At 40.6% G+C, this 17,885-nt stretch overlaps 1 non-coding gene and 1 pseudogene across 1 annotated transcript; both read left to right on the top strand.

The window, feature by feature from the left end:
* The first annotated feature begins 12,861 nt into the window (after window positions 1-12,861).
* Window positions 12,862-12,968, top strand: LOC144999176 (small nucleolar RNA R71). Its single transcript, XR_013660697.1, has one exon. It is a non-coding gene; the product is annotated as a small nucleolar RNA R71 (small nucleolar RNA).
* A 3,592-nt stretch (window positions 12,969-16,560) lies between these two features.
* LOC145045408 (transcription factor WER-like) lies at window positions 16,561-17,586 on the top strand (annotated as a pseudogene).
* The last annotated feature ends 299 nt before the right edge of the window (window positions 17,587-17,885 follow it).

Here is a 17,885-nt window from a genome sequence, read left to right as displayed (position 1 = left end):
GGGTTGAAAAAGTAAATTTTTACAAATAATGAGGGGCTGAAAACAGAAAAATTCTCAAGACTAGTTCAATACATGAAATTTGATCAATTGATGATACCACAACTATCGACGAAATACAATACATTACAACACCAAAAGTCGTTGTCAAACGAATTGGTTCGGTCTCGAACCAATAAAAATCCGAAATTACTAACACGACGACACTATGACATTACGACATTACGATAACGATTGGGAAGTCACTATACATGCGAGTGTGCACAGACGTCTACGCACCACCTTTGGGCCCCAAAAGTGTAAAATCTTGTTCGTTGAGCCTAGCTAGCCCAATGACCTTATCTTAAGGCCCGAAGACCTCTCTCTTACGAAGTGTTGGGTTTCACCGATCCGACATAATGTAAAAGGACTTTCAATGGCTTGTATACTACTGGTCCCCAAGGGTCCTTTGGTATTGCTAGTAAAGTCTACCTTTTCATGCGAGGCGGGTCTGGGACCCCTCGTACCTTTTATCCCCAACCGGCTAATGGAGTTACTGAGGCCTTCGTGTCCTCGTTCTCTTCGGGTGTGGGACTACACATAGTCAGGGCGGTTGGAGAACATGATTAGTACGGACGACGCCTTCGGGATCGTTAGTATCGCTATAGACTAGTCATTTGTGTAACGTGTGTTTGTAGCAAATAATCATGCTCAACAATAATCCAACGTCGCCTAGTACCGACAACTTCACATGTTGCAATTGTTTCAATGTACGAATTATGAAAACATCGGGTTTTCCTAGGGTATTTCAATACATACGGATTCGGAATACACACAAATTTTAAATGAAAAAATTCTACAAGTATAGAAACAAACAAGCATACCTATGGATCTTCACACATTTTTGACGTTACTATTTTCAGAAAATATCGGATTTTCTGGTGTTTCTCAAAACATTACAAACATTGGATTTCAAACATTACTTATGAACTCACCAACATTTCATATGTTGACGTTTTTCAAAATACTTGTATTCTCAGTTAACAGATAAAGTGGAGGATGAATTGTACTCTATGACGTTTTATTGTAGTTTAATTTAGTAACAAACAGTTATTTTTGAGAGTGTCATGTTTTGGGAACAATGTAATGGATGTAAACGCTACCAATTGTATCATTCCAAATGTTGGTGATGTATAATGTTATGTTTCATGTATATGCAATGTGATGGTATTCAATTGAGTCACGATAGCCCTCGGACGTTTCCGCCGTCTGGTTCGGGGGTGTGACAGGTTGGTATCAGAGCCTTGTTTACAATGAACTAGCATATCTAGCCACACATGGATATGCAACTATAAACCAAAAAGAGGGACTAACATAACTCTGAACAAAACAAGTGAATAAAACACCCTTGCTTGCACTAGGAATAGGAACATAACGCCGAACCAAACAAAAATAATACTAGTGTCTCGGTTAATTCGGGAACTGTTCTTAGTGATACCAAGGAGTGAATGCAGCCTGATCAACTACATTCTCTCCAACGTAAAGCTAACACACGTCCTGATGAGATCGGGATTTCTAGGGAATCTAAAACCATACCCCTACCACCGAAAAGAGAACGCCTGTTTAGCTTGTGCAATAGCGGTAGAGTCATAGGAAAGTGATAGCTTATTCGTATACTCTCTCCCAGTTTTCATGGAAGGAGAGCATCAGGGCATTCAGTTTCACCAAGCCTTAGGAGCACACGGGATACTCGAAGACGAACCAGAGGGGAATCAGGAGGGAGTCCACGGTGTTGAACCTGACGAATACATGGACACCGACTACGAGTTCGAGGAGACCGACGACGACATGGGGGAGGATCATGCCCCGGATATAGATCACGTCGCATCTCCTGTTAGCGAACCGTAACAGGATCACCACGTCCCACCAATGAATCCCGCGAGGGAAAATCGCTCCCCAGAAGCCGAGATTGCCGACTTGCAGCAACAACTGTTCGCCATGGAAGCACGTGCCGTGCAAGCAGAGCTGGAGAGGGATGAGGTCATTGTAGACATGACTGAGATGGCTCAGCTGTTGGCTCAGCACTTCGGCATATGATTTCACCGTTATAGTAGGACGCAGTTCATCGCGGTTAGGGATAGACTTATCATAGTAGGTCGTTAGGAAATATGCTATGTACTCCGACTCTATGTTTAAGTGACTACACTACTCATAGAGTCGTTATGCTGTCGAACTAGTATCACTCATGTATGCTCCTACGAGCAAATTTTCATGTATCAAATGCGGATAATATTAATAAATTTTTACGTGTTTTATTACGATATTGCAAATTGCTATGTGTTGAGAAATTATTATTGATTGGTCAATGGTAGTAGTGTTTAAGTTCGTACCATGCACCTAGTCAATAGGATCACGCCTCACCGAAACAACATACACTCAACATCTTTCCGTATTGTGACAGAAAGATGCCTCCCCGACCTGCTCGTGGAAACCCAGGACCAACCCCACCTGAAGTTGACTCAGCCGCTTTCCAGGCAGCTGTATCTGCAGCAGTCACTGCAGCGATTGCGCAAATTCAACAAGGGAACAATGGAGGAGTCAATGGGCAAGGAGCCGGAAGTTCAAACAATGGAATGAATCAAGGACCCACCAAGACATGTACCTACAAGGACTTCACAAACGCCAAACCACGAACTTTTAATGGCACTGGAGGGGTGATCACTCTTAAGCGATGGATCGAAAAGGTGGAGTCGGTATTCGAGATATGCGACTGCCCTGAGCACATGAAGGTGAAGTTCGCAGCCTGCACTTTTGTGGATCAAGCACTCACCTGGTGGAACGGACATGTAGAATCCATGACACTCCTTGTAGCCAACTCTATGCCGTGGACAGAGATGAAAGAAATGTTAATGGAAGAGTACTGCCCACGAGGCGAAATACAGAAGATGGAACAAGAGCTATGGAACCTCACTGTGCAGAACGCGAATATCGATACCTACATATTGAGATTTAGCGAACTATCTCTGCTGTGCCCGGGTATGATCGCCTCGGAAGGAAAGAAGATTGAGCGATTCATCTGGGGACTCACATCACCAATTCAAGGGAATGTGATAGCTACAAACCCCGAAACATTTGACAGTGCAAAAAGACTGGCAAAAAGGTTGTACGACCATAACAACGAAAAGGGAGAGAAGCCAATGGAGACTGAGAAGACGAAGGAAAGTGATGGCAAGAGGGGAAAGAACAATAAGCGGAAGGGGCGCCAGGGCCCCGACACCTCCAAGAAGCAGCAGACAGTGGCGGTTAATGCTGTTACCGCAGCAGTTCCAGCCGCACCACATGCTCCAACCTCAGCCACTTCAAATGCTTCCAGACCTTATTCCGGTAATCTTCCCAAATGCAACAAGTGCGGTTTCCATCACTATGGAGAATGCAAGGATTTTCAGTGCACCAGTTGCAACCGAAGGGGTCACACCGCAAGGTACTGCAAGGCTTACCCTCCCCATAACCAAAATCAGGGAACCAACAGCAACAACCCTCGCAACAACAACAACACCCATGCCAGCGGCAATAACGCAGGGCCTAGCTACACCTGCTTCGGATGTGGAAAGACTGGACACATCCACCGAGACTGTCCTAACAACAGCAATTTAAGAAATGGAGGAACAGGAAGGATGTTGACCATGGGTCAGGGTGAGGCCCTTCAAGACCCCTCTGTTGTTACCGGTATGTTTCCCTTAAACCACGCTTATGCATGCATCTTATTTGACACCGGAGCAGAACGAAGCTTCGTAAGCAATAAGTTTAAGCATTTATTAAGACAACTACCCCAAAAGCTAAATGAAACCTATACGGTGGAAATGGCCAATGGGAGAACCGAATCCACTGGGGAAATCTACACCGGATGTACCCTAACTCTTAATCAACATGTCTTTCGAATAGATCTAATGCCAGTGTCAATTAGGAGTTTCGATGTGATCATCGGCATGGACTGGTTAAGCCCCCACCATGCCGAAATTATGTGCCATGAGAAGGCCGTTCGTCTTCGCCTCCCAAATCATGAAACCCTGGTAATTTACGGAGACAAATCTAGCACGAACCTTCACCTCGTTTCGTGCATCAAAGCACAGAAGTATCTAAGAAGGAACAATCTGGCGTTCCTAGCTCACGTGGTGGATAAAACCAAGGAGGAGATTAACGTTCGAGACATTCCCGTAGCATGTGAATTTCCGGACGTGTTTCCTGAAGATCTCCCGGGAGTACCCCCAGAGAGACAGGTGGAGTTTCGAATCGACCTTATTCCAGGAGAAACTCCTCTCGCTAAATCACCCTACCGGCTGGCTCCTGCCGAGATGCAGGAATTATCCAGCCAACTCAGCGAACTTTTGGACAAGGGATTTATCCGACCTAGCTACTCGCCGTGGGGAGCTCCGGTGCTCTTTGTCAAAAAGAAGGACGGATCCTTCAGAATGTGCATCGATTACAGAGAGTTGAATAAACTCACTATTAAAAACCGCTACCCACTCCCACGAATCGATGATCTATTCGACTAGCTCCAAGGAGCTAGTTATTTCTCCAAAATAGATCTACGGTCTGGATACCACCAACTCAAGGTCCGAGAAGAGGATATTCCCAAAACCGCTTTTCGAACCCGCTATGGACATTATGAATTCGTCGTAATGCCCTTCGGTCTAACAAATGCACCTGCCGCATTTATGGACCAAATGAATCGAATCTGTCGACCGTTCCTTGACAACTTCGTCATTGTATTTATCAATGACATCCTCGTCTATTCTCGAAGCAAAGAGGAGCATGGCCAACATCTACGACAAATTCTGGACACCCTGCGATCGGAAAAGCTTTACACCAAACTCTCCAAGTGTGAGTTCTGGCTTCGGAGTGTGAATTTCCTAGGCCACGTGGTTAGTCAAGACGGAATTCATGTGGACCCCTCTAAGGTCAAAGCTGTGGAAGGATGGGAAACCCCGACTACGCCCACAGAAATTTGTCAGTTCTTAGGCCTAGCAGGCTACTATAGGAGATTCATCCAAAACTTCTCCAGGATCGCCAAGCCGCTTACCTTGCTTACGCAAAAGGGCGTGCCATTCAAGTGGACAGACCGACAAGAGATTGCGTTTCGAACCTTGAAGCAAGCTCTCTGTAGCGCTCCTGTATTATCTTTGCCTGAAGGAACGGAAGATTTTGTGGTCTACTGTGACGCATCGAATCAGGGTTAGGTTGTGTTCTCATGCAACGTGGAAGAGTGATAGCATATGCATCCCGCCAACTAAAGACGCACGAGGTAAACTACACGACCCAAGACCTAGAACTAGGAGCCGTGGTCTTTGCTCTAAAAATTTGGAGGCACTACCTGTACGGTACAAAGTGCACCATCTTCACGGACTACAAGAGCCTCCAGCACATCTTGAATCAGAAGGAGCTGAACATGAGACAGCGAAGATGGGTGGAATTACTAAACGACTATTAATGCGAGATCAAGTACCATCCCGGTAAGGCCAACGTGGTAGCTGATGCATTAAGTCGAAAAGAGTACACTAATCGCCGTACGAAAACGCACTCGATAACCATTCAATCTCATCTGGCCACTCAAATTGCATCAGTCCAGCCGGAGGCTATGAAAGCGGAAAATAGAGCAAGTGAAGCATTGCGCGGAATGGAAAAGAACCTGGAAGCAAAGGAGAATGGAGTATACTATTTCATGAACCGTATTTGGGTCCCTAAACTTGGAGGGTTCAGGGATGTTGTCATGAAGGAAGCCCACAAGACGCGATACTCCATTCATCCCGGTTCCGATAAGATGTATTTGGACATTAAACAACACTATTGGTGGCCTAACATGAAGGCGGAAATCGCGACTTATGTCAGTAAGTGCCTTACGTGCGCCAAAGTAAAGGTGGAATACCAAAAACCCTCTGGATTGTTACAGCAACCGACAATTCCTGAGTGGAAATGGGAAGGGTTTTCTATGGATTTCGTGACCAAGCTACCCAAAACGTCGGATGGATTAGATACCATATGGGTAATAATTGACCGACTGACGAAATCTGCCCATTTCCTGCCAATTAAGGAATCGTACAAGATGGAGAGATTGACGCGTTTATACATTCGAGAGATCGTGAGACTTCACGGAATACCAACATCTATCATCTCGGATAGGGACAGTAGGTTCACGTCCCGATTTTGGCAATCACTCCATAAGGCGATGGGAACAAACCTCGATATGAGCACCATTTATCATCCACAAACGGATGGTCAAAGCGAGCGAACCATCCAAACGCTCGAAGATATGCTCCGTGCATGCGTGATAGACTTTGGAAAGTCTTGGGATACCCACCTACCCTTAATCGAATTCTCATACAATAATAGTTACCATTCGAGCATCAAGGTGGCTCCTTTCGAAGCACTTTACGGACGTAAATGTAGATCACCGTTATGTTGGGTTGAAGTAGGTGACACCCAGCTAGCAAAAACACACACAACAGACGCAGCACTAACGGGACCGGAGATCATCCGTGAAACCACGGAAAAGATAGTTCAAATCAAAGCTTGGTTGCAAGCATTGCGTGACCGACAAAAGAGCTACGCTGATAAACGCCGAAAGCCCTTGAAATTTCAGGTCGGTGATCAAGTACTGTTAAAAGTCTCGCCCTGGAAAGGAGTCATTCGTTTTGGGAAGCGGAGAAAACTAAATCCGCGATACATTGGACCTTTCGAAATCGTCCCCCGAATTGGTCCAGTAGCATACAGACTGCAACTACCCGCAGAGCTAAACGGTGTACACCCCGTGTTTCATGTTTCTAACCTAAAGAAGTGCCTATCAGACGAAACCCTTGTCATTCCTCTTGACGAAATCGAAAGCAATGAGAATCTCCTGTTCGTCGAAGAACCAATCGAAATCATGGACAGGAAGGTGAAGCATACTAAACAGAGCCGCATCCCAATCGTGAAGGTACGGTGGAACGCAAAGCGTGGACCAGAATTCACTTGGGAACGCGAAGATCAAATGAAGCAAAAGTACCCTCACCTATTCTATCATTCTCAAATCTAGCTTTCCAACAGAATTTCGGGACGAAATTCCCGCTAACGGGGGGATGATGTCACAACTGGAAATTTTGTGTCTTGTAAACTATACACTCAAGCTAAAGTGAATCAAAAGCTTAAGAACATGTGTAACACCCATGATTGTAACAACAAAATTTCAATCAAATACACCATACAATCATGCAAATGGTCAACAAACAATTGGAAACCCTAGAAGTTCTTATTTAGGTCCACTTTGGACTAGAACTCCCTTATTGGATCCAAATGGACCAATAAGCTTCCAATTGGACTATCATGGACTTAGAACCCTAATTTGGATCTAATTGGACCCACATTCATTTATTTCAATATTATGGGCCATATTGTGCCTAGAATGAAATAAATTGAAAGCTTTGATCCATGATTAACCTAATCTAGCTTATTAAAACATAAAAATCACAATTTTATTTTATAAGGCCAATAAATACCTAAGATTAACTCTAATAGTGGGCTTAGGGGCAAAGGCCCAATTTTTTTCCTTTTCCTTCCAAAAATCTCGGCCCAAAAGCCCAAGCCCAAGATGAAGAGTTGACTTCATCATGCCACCTCATTATTACCTCTTGGTTCTCCATGCAACATCTCATACTTCCATGTATACATCACCTCAAGGTCTATTTCTTCTTCCTCTCTCTCTCACTCTCGGCCGAGCAACACACACACACATTCACCAAAAATCTCTCAACTCTCTCAAGAACACTCCTTCCTCCCTCTCCAAAAATTTTCGAGATTCAAGTGTATTCCAAGGGATTTTTCACAAAAATCACCATCCAAGGTAAGGTTATACTTAATTCTATGATCTAGTTCCTTGAGCTATCAAATATCTCTTCTTAACTCATGAGAAATCATGATCTTGTACCTTAGAAACACCTTAAGGTCGAGATCTTCATCAAGGGGTGCTAAGGCCGAAAATCACCAAACTTTCTTCCATATTCTCTTCAAAAACCGAAAGCTTCAAACAAGGTGAGCTTCATACCTCCTATTTTCGGTTTTCATGTGTTTTTTTTTCGGGGGGGGGGGGGGGGGGGAATACAAGTGAAAGTGTAGATCTATATGTATTTTGTATGCTTGTTATGATTCCATGCTTATATGTGTGCTTTTTGTGTGTTATAATGTTGGATCTAGCCATAAAACCCCTCAAAACCGAAATATACCTCAAGTTAAAAGACTCTAGCATCAATTATATTTCTACATACAAAGTATTTCTAGAAAAATGGTTATATGGCTTAGTAACAATTTCTTTGAGCTAAAAACACCATCTTTGGACCTAAAATGCGAAAAATACAAACTTTAAGGGACTAAATTGACAAATCACGAACTTTGATGGTTTAACTATGTCAAAACAGTTTCAATAAAGAAATTTCTGGAAATATACTTATTTAGAGGATTAAAAACATAAACTTCAAGCTTAATGGGCTAAAAATGACATTTTAGGCCCAATGAGGCCCATTATGCGAGATTTTCTGTTTTGGAGGGTCAAAACTGTATTTTTCTGTAAAACAGTGGACTATAAGTGTTCCAAGTCCTTATCAAAGGTTTAAAATGCTTTTTAAATTTAAAAGGGACTAAAGTTGCAAAAAAATTTCAATTTGGGCCAAAATTGTCAAACTTTCGAAAAAGAAGGGTTATAACCGAGGAAAACTGAAATTCAGGGACTTAAGCTGTTTTCTATGAAAAATATGCTGGAAAATACTTATTTCAATAATTTTTGGTATTAAAATGTCAAGAAAATTGATTTAAGGACCAAACCGGAAAGTTTTTAAATAAAGGGTTGAAAAAGTAAATTTCTACAAATAATGAGGGGCTGAAAACAGAAAAATTCTCAAGACTAATTCAATACATGCAATTTCATCAAATGATGATACCACAACTATCGACGAAATACAATACATTACAACACCAAAAGTCGTTGTCAAACGAATTGGTTCGGTCTCGAACCAATAAAAATCCGAAATTACTAACACGACGACATTATGACATTACGACATTACGATAACGATTGGGAAGTCACTATACATGCGAGTGTGCACAGACGTCTACGCACCACCTTTGGGCCCCAAAAGTGTAAAATCTTGTTCGTTAAGCCTAGCTAGCCCAATGACCTGATCTTAAGGCCCGAAGACCTCTCTCTTACGAAGTGTTGGGTTTCACCGATCCGACATAACGTAAAAGGACTTTCAATGGCTTGTATACTACTGGTCCCCAAGGGTCTTTTGGTATTGCTAGTAAAGTCTACCTTTTCATGCGAGGCGGGTCTGGGACCCCTCGTACCTTTTATCCCCAACTGGCTAATGGAGTTACTGAGGCCTTCGTGTCCTCGTTCTCTTCGGGTGTGGGACTACACGTAGTCAGGCCGGTTGGAGAACGTGATTAGTACGGACGACGCCTTCGGGATCGTTAGTATCGCTATAGACTAGTCGTTTGTGTAACGTGTGTTTGTAGCAAATAATCATGCTCAACAATAATCCAACGTCGCCTGGTACCGACAACTTCACACGTTGCAATTGTTTCAATGTACGAATTAGGAAAACATCGGGTTTTCCTAGGGTATTTCAATACATACGGATTCGGAATACACACAAATTTTAAATGAACAAATTCTACAAGTATAGAAACAAACAAGCATACCTATGGATCTTCACACATTTTTGACGTTACTATTTTCAGAAAATATCGGATTTTATGGTCTTTCTCAAAACATTACAAACATTGGATTTCAAACATTACTTATGAACTCACCAACATTTCATATGTTGACGTTTTTCAAAATACTTGTATTCTCAGGTAACAGATAAAGTGGAGGATGAATTGTACTCTATGACGTTTTGCTGTAGTTTAATTTAGTAACAAACAGTTATTTTTGAGAGTGTCATGTTTTGGGAACAATGTAATGGATGTAAACGCTACCAGTTGTATCATTCCAAATGTTGGTGATTTATAATGTTATGTTTCATGTATATGCAATGTGATGGTATTCAATTGAGTCACGATAGCCCTCGGATGTTTCCGCCGTCTGGTTCGGGGGTGTGACATCCCCAATTTAGGACCAAGTCGGTTTTCACACACCTAGCAAGCATTGAGTCAAGATTTGTGAGATAGTCATGGAAAGAGGATCCGAAAACAGAAAAATCATCCATAAAGACCTCCATGAATTTTTCCACCATATCGTGGAATATGGCGGTCATACACCTTTGAAATATCGCAGGTGCATTGCATAGCCCAAAAGGCATGCGTCTATAGGCGGAAGTCCCACTTGGGCATGTGAATGTGGTCTTTTCTTGGTCCATTGGGTCTATGGGTATTTGAAAATACCCCGAAAACCCATCTAGAAAGCAATAATAGCTATGGTCCGATAGTCTCTCTAACATTTGATCTATAAAAGGTAGGGGGAAATGGTCTTTACGAGTGGCATCGTTTAGCTTTCGATAATCGATGCACACTCGCCAACCGGTTACCGTTCGTGTTGGAATTAACTCGATCTTTTCGTTGGTGATGACCGTCATTCCTCCTTTCTTGGGCACCACTTGGACCGGACTCACCCATGGACTATCGGAAATAGGGTAGATGATTCCTGCATCTAAGAGTTTGACCACCTCCTTCTTGAAGACTTCTTGCATGTTCGGGTTCAATCTTCTTTGGTGTTGCACCACCGGCCTTGCTCCTTCTTCTAGATTGATTTTGTAAGAGTAATAGGATGGGCTTATTCCCTTGATGTCGGAGATGCTCCATGCGATGGCTCTTTTCCGTTTCTTCAATACGTGTACAAGTTCCTCCTTTTGCGTCTTGGATAGATCCGAGGCTATGATTACTGGCTTCTGATTTCCTTCTTCCAGAAAGGCACACTCCAGATGGTCAGGTAACGTTTTAAGCTCTGTTTGGTTGTTCTTAGTGACGGACTCGCCGAGTGCAGGTGTGGTACTCGGCGAGTTTGCAGCTGCATTCACGACTTCTGTCTTCTCTTCAGATGTACTCGACGAGTATATCGGCCCTACTCGGCGAGTAGGGCTGTCAGATTGCTTCATTATTTCTTCATACTCCGCTTCTTCCAACAGTCTTTCAATCTCTAATAAATCCTTTTCTAGATCAAATGCTTCATCTAAAGCTGCAAACTTACTGGAATCTTCAAGTATGTCTTCCTCCAATAGTTCGTCAAGCATGTCGATTGAGAATGTCGTGTCGTCACTACTCCTAGAGTACTTCATAGCTTGGTCTACCCTGAATGTTACTGAATCGTCCCCAACTCGCAAGGTGAGCTTAGAATCTCTCATGTCTACGATAGCGCTAGCTGTGTTGAGGAAAGGCCTTCCAAGTATAATTGGCACTTGCGGATCCGCCTCCATGTCTAGAATGATGAAATCAGCCGTAAAGACAAATTTGTCCACTTTCACTAGCAAATCTTCACATATGCCTCTTGGGAAGGTGACTGTCTTGTTTGCCAAATGAATTGCCATGCGAATTGGCCTTGGCTCCGGGAGGTCTAGCTTCTTAAAGAATGAGTATGGCATAAGATTCACACTTGCTCCAGAATCAGCTAAGGCATGAATTGCAGCCAAGTTGCCAAATTAGCAAGGTAAAGTTAAGCTCCCCGGATCACCCTTCTTCTTTGGTAGCTTGTTTAGCATTGCGGCGGAGCAGTTCTCATTAATCACTACCTTCTGCACTTCCTCCATCTTTCTTCTATTGGTGAGGAGCTCCTTAAGGAACTTTTCATACTTGGGAATTTGCATGACGGCTTCAATGAAAGGAATGTTGATTTGAAGAGTTTTAATGTGGTCTAGAAACTTCTGATATTCCTCTTCCTGCTTCTCTTTCTTGGCTCGGGCTGGGTATGGCATTGGAGGTTGGTAAGGCTTTACGGGAGGCTGTTCATTCGTTTTTGATGGGGTACTCGCCGAGTCCATCGGCCCTACTCGGCGAGTAGGACTCTCAGATTGTGATTCTTGGTTTTCTGCTTGTTCTTCCGTTCCTTCCTTCTGCGAGTCCCTGGTTGCTTCAGTTCGAATGGGGGCCAGGGGAGTGATGATCTTCCCACTTCTCGTTGTGACAATGTTTATTTGCGCGCCTCGTGGGTTGTTTTCGGTTTTGCTAGGAAGTTCACCCAGTGACCTTTGGTTAAGTTGTTGAGCAAGTTGCCCAAGCTGCGTTTCTATATTGTGGATGGATGCTTGCTGGTTCCTGAGCATGGTACTTGTTTCTTGGATAGCAGCATCATGGTCACTATGCCTTTTTTTGGAGGCAGCCACAAATTTAGTAAGCATATCTTCCAAGCTTGGCTTCCTTTCTTGCACCAGCTCCTCCTTTTGATAAAATCCTCTCCCTTTTTGTCTATACTTCTCCTCCTTGGCCTTCTTGTACTCTTCGTAAGGAAGCCACTCTTTCTTTTGTTTGCGCCATTCCTCATCATATCGGTCTCCGCTCGAATAACACGCTTGCGCCTTCTTGTTGCCATTTTCATCCAAATCGCAATCTCTAGTGAGGTGAGGTCCATTGCAGTTTTCACAACCCACTCGAATAGCATGGATAGTTTGATCCATTTTGTCCATTCTCCTATCCATGGTTTTTAGCATAGCCATGACCGCGGATAAGTCTTCAGTAGCAGCATAAGCAGCTCCCCTCGTGACATCATGCCTAGGGTTATGGTATTCTCTAGAGTGTTTAGAGAATTCTTCAATCAATTCTTTAATCACCGGGGGTGGCTTCTTTGTAAATGGGCCTTGCGAGTCTAGCAACTGCCGGGTTGTGACATTGACTCCATCATAGAAGATGGAAACTTCTTGCTGGTTGTTTAGATCATGGTGTGGGCAGTTTCTTAGCAGACTTTTGTACCTCTCCCATGCTTCATATAGCGACTCTCCAGCTTGTTGTTCAAAGTTTGCAATGGCCTTCTTCAGCTTGGCTATCTTGGAAGGTGGGCAAAAGTGATCAATGAATTCTTCCTTCATATTAGCCAAAGTGGTAACTGATCCAGGGGGAAGTGACTTGAGCCAGTCTTTAGCAGCACCCTTGAAGGTTACCGGAAGCATACGAAGTAGTTGAGTTTCGCGGGTTACATTTGGAATATTGAAGTAATCAGCTACATCATTGACTTCATCCAAATGTTTGTAGGCATCTTCATGATCTTTCCCGTAGAAAGGTATTTATTTGAGTGAAGCTAGGATATGACCTTCTAGCTCGAAGGTAGCAGTCGCGGGAATTGCGGGTTGCACAAGTCCTGGGCCATTGTCGTTGCGCATCCTCTTCTTCCATTCTCCCATGGGGATTTCATCAATGTTAGCCATTGTGAACGCTAACTCTTCCTCCGACTCGGTTTCTTGCTCGTACGTTGCCTCCTCTTCTTCCTCGGTCTCGTACCCAATATCTTCTTGAATTGGTTCCTCAATTATCAAAGAAGCGCTAGAAGCTCCTGATTTACTGCTCTTCTTTTTCCCAAAAACGGTCTTCAAGTTGGACAATGGTGATTTCTTTGGTGTACTTGAACTCTCCACGTCCTTTCCTTTGTTTCTTTTCAATGCGGATTCGGGATCTTCAAACGGGGGTACAAGTGGTGTGTTTGATCCTCTGGTCATGAAAGTCCTGAAATCAATAGAATAAAAAGCGTAAAAAGAACAAAAAGATTGTACTAAAAAAATAAAATTTTCTGCTAACTAAACTGCTACTCACCGAGTAGGTGCGATTGCACTTGGCGAGTATCAGTGATATTTTGAAAAAATTTCTAAATTTAATACTAAACTAAAACAGATACTAAAACCTAATTACTAATTACTAATTTGCAATAAGTGAACTTTATGCAAGTAAACTCACACAAAGGATCGAAAAAAATTAGGAATTAGCTTAATTATTTAGAACCGTTCCCCTGCAACGGCGCCAAAAACTTTATGTGTGTAAAATGCACTTGTTTTATCCCTACTTTTAATTAATAAATTGAACACACAAAGGCAGTGAACCTGTCTTTTAGTGGTATAGATTAGTAAGTAAGGTGTCGAACTCAGGGAACGGAAAATTAAACTAATAACTAATTTTAACTAAAACAAATAATAAAAGTAAAAGGGTTTTTCTCTAGTTTTGCAAGACTAGAAACTTAGACACACTAAATTAACTAATTAACTAAAGCAACAACTATTCACCAAATTTGATAAAGATGTTTCCATTTAGGTTCAACCAATTCACTCCTATAGTTATTTAAGTTTATGGTAGATTAATTGCTATTGGTTACCAATTATAATAGTTAGGTTCATGTTCATTACTCCTAACCCTTAGACAATTAACTAATTTAAGCGTTGATAAAGTGTTTAAACTAATTAATTCCCTAGATTAATGATTTGGATTAAATAAGATTTGTAATGGTCAATTAAGTTATTAATTCAATTAACCTCTTGTTGATGGTTTCTCAAACAAGCTCACACATTAATCTTCCTATTTTCTTATTAATCTTAGTTTCATAATCATTACTTCTAAGCATATGGTTTAGTATTCACATAGACATATGAGGTTAACAATTAAGAGATGTTCATGCAACCTAATTGCCTTCCAATTAACAGAAAATAGTAGTGATTAATACATAAGGTTCTTTAACAAACTTAATTTAATAAATCACCAATAGATAATTAAGCAAGAGTTAATAATTAAACCATAGGAGTTCCTTGGTATTCCCCAAACAGAAACAAAAACGAATTTAGCTCATAATTGCAGTAGAAACAAACATAAAAACAAAGTTTACTAAAGCAAACATATTCAATTCCTAAATCTAAGTGGTAGAATTAACCTAATTGCTTGAATTCTTCCAAAGATTGAAGCTTAGGGTTCCTTAGCGTCTTCTAGGGCTCTTAGTCGCCGCTAAACCTTCAAAAATCGCCAGGAGTCTAGTCCCATTAGATAAGGATTCGTCTTTTATAGATATCCCAAAATAGGGTGTACTCGGCGAGTAGCAGAACCAACTCGCCGAGTAGGTCCATAGTTATCCGTCTTGAATCAGCAGTCGTAGTTATCTTCTGGAACATCCTAGTGTACTCGCCGAGTAGAGTCGATCTACTCGCCGAGTAGATGACCTTTTTCACTCTTTGATCTTCAATTGCTTCCCTTTTCTCCCTTTTACTTCCAAGCATATCTTCTGGACTGAAAACAAAATTCACAACATTTTAAGTACCTTTTGTCACATTATTCACATAATTAATTAAAAATACTAAGAATATATGCTAAATAATTAACTAATTATGCACATATTAGGCTGCATCTCCGACAGTGGGGACATAATCGATCCATCTGACGCCATATACTCACCTTCGAAGGGCGTTCCATTTTCGTTAAACGATGAAATTTCAGGCTAATCGGGCGATAATCCTCCACCATAAATGAAAATCAGCGTTAGGGACGGATAATTAGATACCTGCTCCTCCTCGGTAACTAAAATCGGAGAGTCTTCAACTACGAAACCATCATCGGAAAGGTGAATTGGATCGACGACTAAATCATCAAATGAAGAAGACATGGTTGACTTGATTATCTCGGCGATCTGTTTGTACACGATCGTATTATGTTTTCTTGGTGAACAGGTGAACGATCGTATTATGGAGGCGGTGAACTGATTCAACCCTAGGGGGGAGAGAGAGAGAGAGAGAGAGAGAGAGAGAGAGAGAGAGAGAGAGAGAGAGAGAGAGATGAAGAGGGATACGTAATTGGAAATAAGAGTGGCAATGAGAAATTATAGGATTCACCTAAATTTCATTTACTGTTATACCCTTATGTCATTTTAAAAGTTACACTTTACTACAAATAGCTTTAGAATTAACATAAATTACCCGTTTGATAATAGCCTTAGATTTGAATATTTATATGGATCAGATTTGTTCTCGCGTTTTCAACATTTTTGATGTTTTCAATTGATCATACTCCTATATATATATATATATATATATATATATATATATATATATATATATATATATATATATATATATATATATATATATATATATATATATATATATATATATATATATATATTGACATATTAATTAAAATAAGCATGTAAAAAATTAATATTTTTAAATTAACGAATGAATTTTCTTATATGTGGCCAGAATCACACGTATGAAACGTACATAAAATAAAGCATAAAAATATTAAAAAAAAATTACATCGAATTGTAGACGTCAAACTCAAAAATAATACCGAGTTTTAAAATAAATAAAAAATGCGTTAACAAACATAAGTTCAAAATTCACGTCGCAATGTTAACCACCTTGTATTTATACCGATACATGTATAAAAATAAACATATAGTTTTTTTAGGTTAATAAACAGAAGTTATTAAGCAAAATAAAATTATATACATTCTACGGAGGATACATAAAAGTTTAGAAAATAGAGGGTTGAAGTTAAGATTTTATAAATTTGAAAGTGAAACGGTAAAAGTAAAATGTTCGAAAAAACACCAACTCATAAACATATAATATCTCATAAACATATAATATCGGCAAAATTACGTTAATGGTGCCTATCACCCTATGGTTACAAGTGGTCATAAATTCAAGTACGTAACTTTTAAAGTACGTAACTTTTGGAAACAATAGGATCATGTTCGTCAAAAATAATTAGAAAGGATTAAGTTTGTTATCTTTGATAAACCATAGGTATCACATATGTAATTTTCTGTAATTAATATGAGCCTTTTTGTTATTTGAGTTTTGGTGTTAATATTTTAATCGAGATACTTACAGTGTAGAAAGAGTTGCAGGAGCTACGATGGTTGAATTATTTGAGGCCAAATTTAAAAGGAGGTGATTTTATTGAAGATGAAGTTGATCTCATGCTTAGGCTTCCATAAGTTTCTAGGAACAGGCAAGCACAATTTAAATATAAATCTACGATAAATATCTTGTAAATTAGCCTATATAGTTGTTCCCTTTTTACTTAAACATATCACCAATATTAACGGGTTATTTAGCTGTGATAATTTGGCACCGGTAATGGAGTTGAGGCAAGTTCGAATTGCATAAGATTCAACTTTGAAGCCTTGGGTCAATCTAAAAAGAAAAATAAATAAATAAAAGGAATCTTGTAGTATTAGCAGCGGCATGGGTCGGGTTATTGCCATTAAATCTTGTAGTCTGTGGAGGTTAATGTAGATTTTAGTTAATCTTAGGTGGTCGTTAATTGCGGGAAGAATTCCTGGAAGAACTGCTAATGACGTGAAGAATTATTAGAACACTCATTGTCTCCAATGGTGGTGTTAATCTTATAAGATCGTCGAATGAAGACGGCAACAACAACTTTAACGTCTCCTCTGTGTCACCAAATGTACTACTTGATGACAAGATTAAAAAATATATTGACGAATTATTTGATGATCGTGAAATGAAAATTGAAGGAGACATTGAATGGTCATTTGGTGAATCTTCAGCGGTGCAGGCAGAGGCCTTAAATGCTGTCCATCAAGAAGAAGAAAACAATGGTTTCTTTAATTTCTCGCTGGATGAGATCATGTGGAACCCAATGGATTCACAGCAACCTTGATTTAACGTCGTTTCACTCATCGGCATGCATGTAATAAACCGAATAAGTTAATAAACTAAGTATTGTGTCTATCAAATATTATATTGAATGTTTTCATGTAATATATTTAGTTTCGAATATATTTTTGTGAAGTTGGAAAAGTGTGGTAGGATGGATGTGAGACGTTATTTTAACGTCAACCGGAATAAAAGATCGAGCAATAATTATTCATAACGTTTTGAAATGAAATAAAAGAGTTTATGGTGTATTTTTTTGATTTACCTCATATATTTATGGGAAACTGAGTAAACTAATATAAC

The sequence above is a fragment of the Lactuca saligna genome, chromosome 5 (assembly GCF_052625555.1).
Source record: "Lactuca saligna cultivar CGN05327 chromosome 5, ASM5262555v1, whole genome shotgun sequence".
NCBI lineage: Eukaryota > Viridiplantae > Streptophyta > Magnoliopsida > Asterales > Asteraceae > Lactuca > Lactuca saligna.
This window is presented reverse-complemented; position numbering and strand designations above follow the sequence as displayed.